The sequence below is a fragment of the Halichoerus grypus genome, chromosome X (genome assembly GCF_964656455.1).
Source record: "Halichoerus grypus chromosome X, mHalGry1.hap1.1, whole genome shotgun sequence".
Lineage (NCBI taxonomy): Eukaryota > Metazoa > Chordata > Mammalia > Carnivora > Phocidae > Halichoerus > Halichoerus grypus.
The window spans coordinates 112,191,785-112,204,500 of NC_135727.1; the positions used below are offsets into that span (position 1 = coordinate 112,191,785).

The following is a 12,716-nucleotide window of genomic DNA, read 5'->3' on the forward strand; positions in this document are numbered from 1 at the left end:
GCAAAAAATTTGGAGTTCATTGCTGTAAGCAAGGTGAAAGGCTTTTTCCAGAGAATATTGTTTAGGATATGGACTGTTCTAGGTTGGGTCCCCCCAGAAGCAGAAGTGGAGTAGCAGAAGCTACTTGAGTGACAAGTAGCTCGACCCATGGACCCAAGAAGTACTGGGAGGGTGGTGGGGACGTGAGATAGGGAAGAACACCAATACAGTCTATGTTAGTGAGCAGGTTATCACTGTGGGCAAATGGACATTGGTGGAAAACCTGCTTTATTGCTGTCCCACCCTAGGGGAAAGGAAGATGGAGTAGTTCTACACCAATTTCTGCCACCCTTGGTTGAGAACCACTCCTGCAGCATTTACTCCCCACCCAGGTAAGCCTTGGGCTCATAGTCACAGGAGCTTAGGGGAGGAAGTCACTGGCATACATGGAAATGGTGAGGTCCAGGAGATGAGGGTGGGGCACCCACAACGTCTGCTAGGTAGGCTTGTTTATGGGTTGACTTTTTACAATAAACAGCATTTACTCTCTGTCTCATTCTTTGTTTTTAAACTCTTAACTTGTCAAAGGAGCCTGTGCATGTGGGTCCTGAAGGCTTTGGAAAAGAGTGTGCTACCATGGGAAAGAGACGGTGCAGGCAGTATCTTCTATACACCTCAAGGGCATCGCATGGTACTCTCAGCCCGTCATAAAGGAGCTTGGGAGCTGTTGGGCTACACAGAGGAAGGTGTGACATTTGGAAAACATCACCTACAAGTCAAACATGTAACTGGACTGCAACAAGTCTAACTGCAACAGGAGATCCTGAAAGGAAGGGTTGGGATGGCCATTCTCAGGGAGGTTCCAGAAGGTTCAGAAAGTTCAAATCAGCTAGGAATGAAGAAGCTAAGACACTTATTGTAGCCCTAGTTCAGAAGTCATGATGAATTAACGTCAGGTCCGTCCTAGAAGATCAGGCCATTTATGAATTGCTGTGGGTCAGCCCAGAGAGGTGTGGGCAGCAAAGGAGACATTTTGAGGGTCTCCAGCACCAGAAAAGAGGGTGGACTTTGCCCACCACTTGTCTCCACTAAGGCCATCCTGTCTACCAAACAGATCCTTCTACATGCTATGCTTGAAACATGTATGCTTAGAGGGATAAGCAAGCGCTATTCTATTTGGTCAACCACTTTGGTGCAAGTAGAACTTCAGGCCCAGTCTAGAAGGGAGAGACTGCCTTTTGAGAATGGAGTGCTAAGAAGAAGTTCCAGAGCAGCATGGAAAGGCAGTTAGAGCCAGTGAGACTGAGAACCTCATTGCTCCTATTCCCAGCTGCCCAGGGCAGGCCCAGCCTATGGACAGGAGGAATAGGCAGCTAAATACAGAGTAGACACCAGGGGCCCCTACTGGCATGTCCTCCCTGACAACAGGCTTTATTAGGGGCAGAGAAGACACAGCCCAAGGCTATTCCTCCCACCACTGAGAGGGTAGAAACAGAAAGAGTGGCAGAAAGGGGATTTAGAAGGGTGCCAAAGACATGTGACCATTTCATGATTTCTTCATGCTGTTCCATTCTTAGGATGACTTACCGATTATGCCACAGAGGACACCTGTTAAAGTACTACTATCATTAGTATATTAACACAGGTGGAGAGGGGTTGTCAGCTAATTAATACCTTGGGACCTGAAGGAAGAGATACATGATACTTCAAGAGGGACAATGTCAATGGGAAGGAGGAAGGGGTACCATAGAAGGCAAAATGATGGGAATTAATGATAGTTTCTGTGTGACAGGATGCCAGACTTATTTACACTGAACTTCACTGCAAACCTAATAGAAAATTATGTTATCTCCAATTAATAGATGAGGAAACTGAGTCACAGAGAGGTTAGGTGACTAGTTCTGTTAATTCACTGGGTCCCTTGAAAAGCAGATGCCAAGATGGGATTGGATGTGCAAGAGATGCATGGGGGGGGGCGGGTGGCACCTGGGAAAGGCTCATGGGGAAGGAGCAGGAGAATGCAGGGAGAGCCTTCAGATGGTGATGCTAGCCTGGCCCTCCTAGAGGAAATACAGAAGGGAGCAGAAGTTCAAAGGAAGAGTGTTGGGCTGTGGCATGGGTCTAGGAAAGTCTCATCCAGGCCAACGGGGAGTCCTCAAGCCAAGGTGGCCCAGTGGAAGAGTCCCGCACATCTCAGGAATGACCTGCACTGGTACCCTGACCATGCTCAGTCATTAGCAGGGAAGCACAGCCTGGGTGCTATGCAGCAGGGGATCTAGAAGGGGCAGGAGCTGCGACCTCAGTCAACTAGGCTCACAAAGCAAGAGGCCCAAGTGGAACACTTTTGTGGCTGCCATGAAAGCCTAAAACCATACAGCCAGTAAACAGTGGGGCTAGGATTTGCACTGGGACCTTTCTGACACCACAGCGCACTGCTCTGCCACTGTACTCAATGCATATGGTCTTGGGTCTGAACTAAGTGGCATCAGAGGACTGAAGACGGGGCGCCTGGGTGGCTCAGCTGGTTGAACGTCCAACTCTTGATCTCAACTCGGTCTTAATCTCGGGCTCATGAGTTCAAACCTCATGTTGGGCTCCACACTGGGCATGGAGCCTACTTTAAAAAAAAAAAAAAAAAGAAGGACTGAGGACAAATGTCACAGACATCCCAATTCTGCTGAAGGCTCCTCCCATGCCAAGGAGTGCAGTGGTGATAAAAGAGCCACGGGACAGGGCGCCTGGGTGGCACAGTCAGTTAAACATCTGACTCTTGGTTTCGGCTCATGGTCGTGAGATCAAGCCCCACATCGGGCTCTGCACTCATCATAGAGTCTACTTGAGATTCTCTCTCCCTCTCCATCTGCCCCTCCCGCTCCTGCTCTCTCTTTCTTTTTTTTTTAAGATTTGATTTATTTATTTAATAGAGAGAGAGAGACAGCGAGAGAGGGAACACAAGCGGGGGGGGGTGGGAGAGGGAGAAGCAGGCCTCCCGCGGAGCAGGGAGCCCGATGCGGGGCTCGATCCCAGGACCCTGAGACCATGACCTGAGCTGAAGGCAGACGCTTAACGACTGAGCCTCCCAGGTGCCCCATAACATGCGTTTTTATGAAGACATCGGAAAGATGAAAGATCTTAAATCCTATTAAAGTTTTCTTTTTATTCTTTCCCATTCTTCTCCCATTCCCCCACAAGAACATACAAATTTACAAATATTTATCGAGCCCTTACTCTGTGCCAGACTCCGCATCAGGGCTTGGCTAGACCTACGGGGAATTTACGGTACGGTGGGAGAGGCAGACATTAACAAGTAATGATGAAAAATGATGGATAAGGTTATGAGGGTAAGTTCAAAGTGCCTTGACACAGAAAGCAGGAAAGACCTAATGGAGACCGGGGCATGCATGGGGAACGTGAAAATGTCCAAAGCAATGAATGCCCCAGGGAAGAATAGCATTGGTGTTAGCAGAGCAAGGGGGGCCAAGGTGGGTGTTGTTGGCTCCCTCGGACACGCCAAGAGCTGGAAGCCAGGCCCCTGTACTTAACTTCCCTTGCACGGTCCCTATGTGTATCTTCCAGCGGGCTTAGCATATCATTTTGAGGAGAGGGTGTAAGTTGACTGCAATGTTTATAATGTTTGAATTCTTAATCCCTTGCAGTAGATTTGAAAACACACAAATAAAATAAACACACCACATGGTTTTTAAGCTTATTTTTTTTCCCTGAGAATCAAGTAGATTTAAGCTTCCTATCAGCTGGTTGCTCAAGCTATCTCAGTGTAACGATTAAAACCCACGTATTTTATGTTGCCAGTTGGTAAGATGGCAGGGGGTGCTCTCCGATTATATTGTTTAAAGGCTGTAAAGCTCCCCTATCTCCTGGTTACAAAAATGTTTGCCTTTTGGTTGACTAACTGATTTTAGGCTCACTTGTTATACTGCTTATTCGGGTTGGAAATCATTAAACAAAATGATAGCTCGCGGTTTAAGAGACCGCCGTCTAAAAACAAAATGCCGCTTGCTATTGAATGCTCATCAGTTTCTCACTCCTATTAAAAATAATTCTTTTCCCATATGGAAGCCCACAAGATCAAGCTTTTATTAAACAGGCTCAAAGCCCTTACCAGTCATCACCTCGTTAATCCTCACACTCTTCCCTGTTAGAAAGGGCCAAGTGTCATTACATCATGCTGGGCCAACACCAGAAAGAGTGTAGTTTGGTGGGCAATTATAGGTCTTACAGAAACAAAGAGGGTATTTAATTCCTACTGAGGTATCAAGGTTGAATCAGAGAACAATAGTTTTAAAGCTGGAATTTCCCCTAAAGATGGAGAGGCAGGGTTTAAGAGCAGGTGCCCTGCGGTGAGCCAGTTCTCTACTAAAATGGGAGCTCTGATTTTTTTACCCCCTTGGGCAAGGTTCTGAACCCCTTTAGGCCCAGATTCTTCATCCATAAAATGAACTGAACGAAAGTATCCACTTCACAGGGTGGTTATGAGAATTAAATGAGATAGCATACATGTGGCGATTAGTGGAACACTTTTTTTTTTTTTTTTTAAGATTTTATTTATTTATTTGAGAGAGAGAATGAGAGAGAGAGAGAGCATGAGGGGGGGAGGGTCAGAGGGAGAAGCAGACTCCTCGCTGAGCAGGGAGCCTGATGCGGGACTCGATCCTGGGACTCCAGGATCATGACCTGAGCCGAAGGCAGTCGCTTAACCAACTGAGCCACCCAGGCGCCCTAGTGGAACACTTAATAATAATAATTAGTGATGTTATCATTATTAAAATAAGCTAATAATAGCTTATTGTTAGGCTCATGCCTGATTCTCCAAGGGTTTTACAGATAGGGATACTGAAGCCAGAGAGATTGCATGGTTTGCCCAAGGTCCCAGAGTTAATTAGGGACAGGTTAGGGACAGGAAGGGGAGAGAATCTAAGCCTCATCTTTCCAAGGACAAAATAGCGAAAAGAATCCAGTGATGGTATCTGGGCCCACCAACAACGTCTTTAATTCAACTCTTGACACACTGGAGCAGACCCATCCCCTCCCACCCTCACCCTCTATACTGGCCCGAAAGTCAAGACCTTGTGCAAACCATGTCATTCCTCCTCTTGAAAATGAGCGTTTGGCCTGACTCAGACTCAATCAGCAAGGAAATTTCATAGTCCGTTATATATTAAAGACTGTTGTAAGGCTTTCAAAATTTTAGCTGGGTGCCATGGACTCAGAGCTGTATGGTGTATCTAAGGTCATAGATACATTGGCAGGGAGGTTCCTGTGGGACAGGTGCATGAAGCAGTTATGAGCTTTGCCTGTCTCTCTACGTGTGCAGCCTCCAAGCCTGACTCTCTGACCTCCCAGACTCTGAAAGCTATTTAATATTTTGAATAAACCCCTTAAGCTAGAGAGAGTGGATTCTAATGCTGACAACTAAAAACTTTGATGGAGTCAGAGTAGGATATGTTTAAAATTAACCCAATGATGTTGCCACAATTCCCAAACGGTTCAGAATCAATGTCTCAGAATATATTTTTCAAAGTTAAAAGGAACTCTTTCAAACTTTAGCAAAGTAAGAATGTTTTTAGGAGCGCCTGGGTGGCTCAGTCAATCAAGCATCTGACTCTAGATCTTGGCTCAGGTCTCGATCTCAGAGTGGAGAGTTCAAAGAATGTTTTTGTTTCTTGCACATGTGCATTTACCTCTGAGAATGCCAACAATCTCTACCCTGAAGAATGTTTGTAGGCAAGGAATCTGTTGAAAGAGAGATTCCTACTTTGCAATGAGATTTTGAAAGTACATTTCTGGCTGTTTCTTCCACGGCATGTCTGAGAGCATCATCAGAAGATGCTGGGCACTGACCTATAAGAAGAACCTCAAAGTCAGACCTTTTCCTTCACTAGCCCCATCAATTCTTACTGTGAATTTTGTAATCGTGAGGCTGAAACACCAGCCTCATATACAATACACTCACTGTAATCAGAAATCTCCAGAAACCCAACACAGTGTTTTATAATCTGCACTGGCATGATGAAAACTACTTGGGGTTATCAGAAATCTCCCTAGAAGGGTAAAGGAATAGAAATGTCATTGAAAACAAAAATGTCACATGCATGAATATTTTATCAGACGTAAGTAAAAAAGTCTGCCCACTTCCTTCCATTATATTACAGACAATGGTAAGTATTATACAATTAGAGATGGTGCCATGAATTTCAGGTTTATTGAAATCTGGACAAAGTCCCTCTCTAGTGAAGTTTCAACTTACTTACACAAGAACTATTTAGAAACTCATAATTTCAGTCATATGTTAATATTTTATCTTACAATGAGGCTGTTTTGTTTTTTTTTTAAATATGTACTTCAGGTGGCACAGTCAGTTAAGCATCCAACTCCTGGTTTCAGCTCAGGTCAGGATCTCAGGGTCATGAGATCGGGCCTCGCATCGGGCTCCATGCTCAGTGTGGAGTCTGCTTGAGATTCTCTCTCTCTCCCTGCCTCTCCCACTTGCACTCTCTCTCTCTCTCTCTCGAATAAATAAATAAATCTTTAAACAAAAATCTGTACTTCAAAACCCTAAAGATTTGACATACAAAAAAACCTGTTAAAACTAATAAAGTCACCAAAGTTGCAGCAGGATACAAAATGAACATGCAAAAAACTGCTGTATTTCTATACACTAACAGTTTGAAAAGGAAAGTAAGAAAACAATTCCATTTACAACAATACCAAAAAGCATAAAATACTTAGGAATAAACCCAGCCAAAGACGTGAAAGACCTGTACACTGAAAACTACAAAACATTGCTGAAAGAAATGAAAGAAGACACAAATAAATATAAAGACATTCTGTGTTCATGGATAGGAAGAATTAATATTGTTAAGATGTCAATATTCCCTTAAGTAATTTACAGATTCAATGCAATTCCTACCAAAATCCCAACAGCATTTTTTGCAAGAATGGAAAAAAAGTGCTATAATTCATATGGAAGCCCAAGGAAACTTAAATAGCCAAAACAATTTTCAAAAAGGACAAATCTTTTTTTTTTTTTAAGATTTTATTTATTTATTTGACAGAGAAAGACACAGTGAGAGAGGGAACACAAGCAGGGGGAGTGAGAGAGGGAGAAGCAGGCTTCCTGATGAGCAGGGAGCCCGATGTGGGACTGGATCCCAGGACTCCAGGATCATGACCTGAGCCGAAGGCAGACTATTAACCACTGAGCCACCCAGGTGCCCCTCAAAAAGGACAAATCTTGAAAAAAGTGTGACAGACTCACATTTCCTGATTTCAAAACATATTACAAAACCACAGTAATGAAAACAGTGAGGTCTGGCATAAAGACAGATATATTACTGGAATAGAGAGCCCAGAAATAAACCCTAACTTCTATGGTCAAATGATCTTTGACAAGAGCGCCAAGACCACTCAATGGAGAAAGGACAGACTCTTCAACAAACAGTGTTAGGAAAACTGGATACCCACGTGCAAAAGAATGAAGTTATACCTTTATACTATATAAAAAATAAACTCAAAATGGATTAAAGATTTAAAGGTAAAACCCAAAACTATAAGACTTTTAGAAGAAAACACAGGGGAAAAGCTTCCTGACATTGCATTTGGCAATAATTTCTTGAACATGACATACATACACACAGAAAAACAGGCAACAAAAGCAAAAAAATAGACAAATGGGACTACATCAAACTTAAAAGCCTTTCTGAATCAAAGGACACAATCGACAGAGTGAAAAGGCAACCTAATGAATGGGAGAACATATTTACAAATCATCTATCTGATAAGGAGTTAATATCCAGAATATATAAAAAACTCCTGTTACTCAGCAACAAAAAAAAAATTAGATAACCTGATTTAAAAATGGGCAATGGACTTAAATAGACACTTTTCCAAAAGTGATACAAAAATGGCCAATAAGCATATTAAAAGATGTTCAACATCACGAGCTATCAGAGAAATACAAACTGAAACTACAATGAGATATCATCTCACACCCACTAGGATGACCATTATTTAAAAAAAAACAGAAAATAACAAGTGTTGGTGAGGATGGGGAGAAACTGAAACCCTTGTACACTGTCGGTAGCATTGTTAAATGATTTAACTCCTGTGGAAAACAATAGAGATTCCTCACAAAGTTTAAAATACTGCTACCATATTATCCAGCCATCCCATTTCTGGGTATATATCCAAAAGGATTGAAATCAGAAATCCCCTCAGTATTGTCTGGAATGTAATACTTAAGCCCTTACCATAGAAGTCCATCTATTCCTGCCCTCCTGTCATCCCCTCACATGATAAGAATCCCTTGGGATTTCTGGAGCATCTGGGTGGCTCAGTCAGTTAAGCGTCTGCCTTTGGCTCATGATCTCAAGGTCCTGGGATTGGGGCTTCTCCCTCTCCCTCTGCCGCTCCCCTCCACTTGTGCTCTCTCTTGCTCTCTCTCTCAAATAAATAAATAAAATCTTTTTAAAAAAATCCTTTGGCGGGGCGCCTGGGTGGCTCAGTCGTTAAGCGTCTGCCTTCGGCTCAGGTCATGATCCCGGGGTCCTGGGATCGAGCCCCGCATCGGGCTCCCTGCTCTGCGGGAAGCCCGCTTCTCCCTCTCCCACTCCCCCTGCTTGTGTTCTCTCTCTCGCAGTGTCTCTCTGTCAAATAAATAAATAAAATCTTTTCAATTAGCAATAATCGCGCCTCGGGTAAACCTCTTTGGCTACGATACTGCCACTGTGCAAAGCTATAAATAAATAAAATCTTAAAAAAAATCCCTTGGGATTTTCAGTGTTCACCCTGGAAATTCCTGCCTCTCTTTGTGGGAGTCAGAACCCTCTTGACATTGGAGAACACTGCAATCACCCCCGGTTTGCCACTAGACCACCAAGCCAGGAGAACAGTGCAGTTGATGGGACCACTTGTCCCCACTACAGCTGCCAAAGAAGGGGTGTAGACTAAGTCACATGATATGAAAAAGAACAAACCCAGTGGCCAGGTTCTTTGGACCCATCCACATGGCCACTTTACCAGGCTAAGCCTGTCCTCAGGAGGACTGCACTGAGACAAGTTCATTGGTGCCCCATACTCTAGACCTGGGAATACCAGTTCTTTAAAAAAAATTTATTGATGTATAGTTGACACACGTTGTTACATTAGTTTCAGGTGTACAACATAGTGGTCCACAACTCCATACGTTATGCTATGTCCACCACAAGTGTACCTACCATCGGTCACCACACAATGGGGAAGGTGGTGGAGGGACGGATAAAATGGGCAAAGGGGAGTGGGAGGTACAGGCTTCCAGTTCTGGAATGAGTAAGTCATGAGGATGAAAAGTACAGCACAGGGAGCACAGTCAATGGTAGTATAAAAATGTTGTATGGAAGACCACTTCTGATTCAAAGCTGCAACCAGCCCTGCTCTAGTCTTGCCCACCATTGCACACTAACCGCTTTGTAGGATCCTTGTTGCCATTCTCCACCTCCAGTGGGTACTCTGTGTCGCCTAGGTCCACTTCAATAGGTTTTAACTCCGAATCTCAGGAAGGCTTGGTGCTGACAGTACTTTGGCTTTCTTATGCTAATTTTCCCACCCCTCTGCCAGCAACCTTCAAACTCGGTATATCATGAGTTTGGTGAAGAAGTAAGAAGGAAAACTGATCTGTCTGTTTTGTGGAAGGGGTGGGATGGAAGTAGGGTCAGGTAGAAATATCAAGGTGGGAATATTCACAGAATATTTTGTCTTTTTTTTTAAAGATTTTATTTATTTATTTGACACAAAGAGAGAGAGAGTGTGCACAAGCAGGCAGAGTGGAGAGGGAGAAGCAGGCTCCCGGCTGAGCAGGGAGCCCGATGCGGGGCTCGATCCCAGCACCCTGGGATCACGACCCGAGCCGAAGGCAGATGCTTAACGACTGAGCCACCCAGGTGTCCCTTCACAGAATATTCCTCACCACAGTTTTATTCCCAGCTAGCTGGTTTACCGACTCTGAAAAGCCCAATGATCTTCCTTCAGTACTCCAATCTTTCTCATCCCTATGTTTCTTTCTGGATCTCTAGTTCTGTCTTTTTTTTTTTTTTTTTTTTTTTTTTTAAAGATTTTATTTATTTATTTGAGACAGAGAGAATGAGAGAGAGAGAGCACATGAGAGGGGGGAGGGGCAGAGGGAGAAGCAGACCCCCTGCCGAGCAGGGAGCCCGATGCGGGACTCGATCCCGGGACTCCAGGATCATGACCTGAGCCGAAGGCAGTCGCTTAACCAACTGAGCCACCCAGGCGCCCTCTAGTTCTGTCTTTGAAGATATCCTGTAAGTGTTCACTGGGTTGAATTGCAGGTAAGGTTGGAGAGACAAGGGTTATTTCCAACTTCCTCAGCTTCAGATCAACTGTCAATGTATTTTAATAAGGCACAATTACCCCTCAAGGCAGTGGAAGATGGGTTCATTCCAGCTTTGGCAGTGAGGAGTCACCCTAAGCCTTAAAGGTCATCACCTCCCAGAATTCCTTGCCTGGATCTTAGTAGAGAATGTGCTCCATTTTGGAGAAGACGTAGCCATAACCAGAAAAGGTGTGTGTGTGCGTGCGTGTGTGTGTGTGTGTGTGTGTGTGTGTGTCTTGTGGGTGGAGTCACATAACTCTGCTGTGGGCAGGAAGGAAAATGTAGAGGCTGAGAACCAGGATAGGGATGGAATGACCTTGGGTGGCCTCCAGGTGCAGAAGAACCAGTTCTGAGATCTTCACAGGGCAGGTCAAGGACAGCTTGACACTGGCTTATACCTTAGACCTTCATGGAAGACAGCAGACATTTTCCTGAAAAACAGCTTACCGTCTAATGCACCCCCACAGGTTTTGAAGTTACAATATGGATTTGAAAATGTGTCCAACATATGTTGTGACATGGTGATATGTGACATGATGGTGATGTTGTCTTCCAACTAAAAACATTTATCAAGTGCTTTCTGTGTGCTAGGCAACATTTTAGGTTTTAACAACTTTGACCATTTAAACCACAAAACATCCTGTGAGATATGTAGAATTATCTCTATTTCATTAATGAGGGAACTGAAATTCAGAGAAGTTTCCCCAAATTCGCATGACTGGTTAGCAAAAGGTATGGATTTCAAACCCAGGTCCTCCAAGCCTTTGTGTGCCCACAATACCATGACACCACAGCACCTAGAATTTCCTGCTTTCTGCCTTCACCCCTGTTAAAGAACAAATTATTTGGACACTTGTTAAAGATGGTAAGGAAGGCTGTTCAAGAAGGGGCCTATTGCAATGGGGGTTTTGCAGGAGAGGAGACAGATTGGGCTCAACTCCAAACACAATAAGGACAATTGGAGATTTATAGCCAAGGAGCAGGGTGAGGTCAGTGGATGGAAAATTACTAACAGGAAACATCAAGGCTAGCAGGATCTTCTCCAAAATGGAGCACATTCTCTACTAAGATCCAGGCAAGGAATTCTGGGAGGTGATGACCTTTAAGGCTTAGGGTGACTCCTCACTGCCAAATCCAACTCAACAGGATTCTTGCTGAAGACAGGCCAGGCTATGAGAGATATTAAGGGTAGAGATGGAGAAATTTGATCAGAGATCAAAGATGATCAGATACCAAGGATGGAGGTTTTCAGTAAACTGACTCAGCAGGATTCTTGCTAAAATTGGACTAACCAGGCCGAGAACTGAGCCTAAGGCCAAGGCCTAGTCAAAAAGAGAACTCGGAGGAAACTGACTCAAGTTTGGTCAAGGAGAGAGTCTTTGCCAGTCCTTGGGATGGAGGTGGGGGTGGCCATCGTTGGGGGAGAAAGATGGATGACAGGCCTATAGTAAGGGAAATGGGGAGAAAAACTGGCCAGACCAGTGAATAGCTGACCAATGATGGAGATGTGAAGAAGGGCCAACTGCCACACATTCCCAGATATGTATGGTACAGCCTTAAAAAGCTGGAAAAGGTTTGGTTGAAGATACCAGATGTGAGGAGTTCTATCTTCTGTAGTGTTGTACATTAGAATAGCAATTATCTTCATTCTCTGTCTATATAGGTCAAGGCTTGTTAGTTCAACAGATTTGAATAATGAGTTTAGGGTCAAAAGCTGATCCCTGGGTGATTCCGTTTGGTAAACATGTGGTAAACATGGTAAACATGTCCTCAGTTCTTCACCCTTTCCTACATCATACTCTTTGTCTTGAGGCTTTGTAATTCCTCTCACTGGAAGCAGAGTATATTTCCCCACCCCACTGATACTGGACTTGGCCATGTGGCTTGCTTTGACCAATGGGATGTCTGCAAATGTAATGCAAACAAGGCTGAAATGCACCTTTGTGGTTGGGCTTGTTCTCTTGTGTTTCTGCCACTGTTGTGAGCAGAATGTGCCCCAGGTCTACATGCTAGTTCAAAGAGGGTGAGAAACACCTCAGATACACCTAGACTCAACCTGCTTCTTAAATTCAAGCCCAGTCAAGGCTAGCCTGGATATACAGGCATGGGCAGCATAAGTATCTAGCGGTGCATGTGTCATTGCATGCGGAAGGAGGTTTCAGCATGCGTCCTCCACCATGATGGGATGCAGTACTCATTCCAGAGTATCATCCTCACAGCCAAAAGACCCATGCATTTACATACATATCAATATTAAGGGAATTTCTCTGCTTTCTTTTTATAATTAAAATTTTTTTTTCAAGTTTTTATTTAAATTCCAATTAGTTGACATACAGTGAGTATTAGTTTC

General features: G+C 44.1%; 2 pseudogenes; both read right to left on the minus strand.

Annotated features, from left to right (window-relative positions):
* Positions 1-12,716, minus strand: part of LOC118532101 (transcription factor SPT20 homolog pseudogene) — an 86,477-nt pseudogene that overhangs the window by 44,071 nt on the left and 29,690 nt on the right.
* LOC118532102 (U4 spliceosomal RNA) lies at positions 8,653-8,733 on the minus strand (annotated as a pseudogene).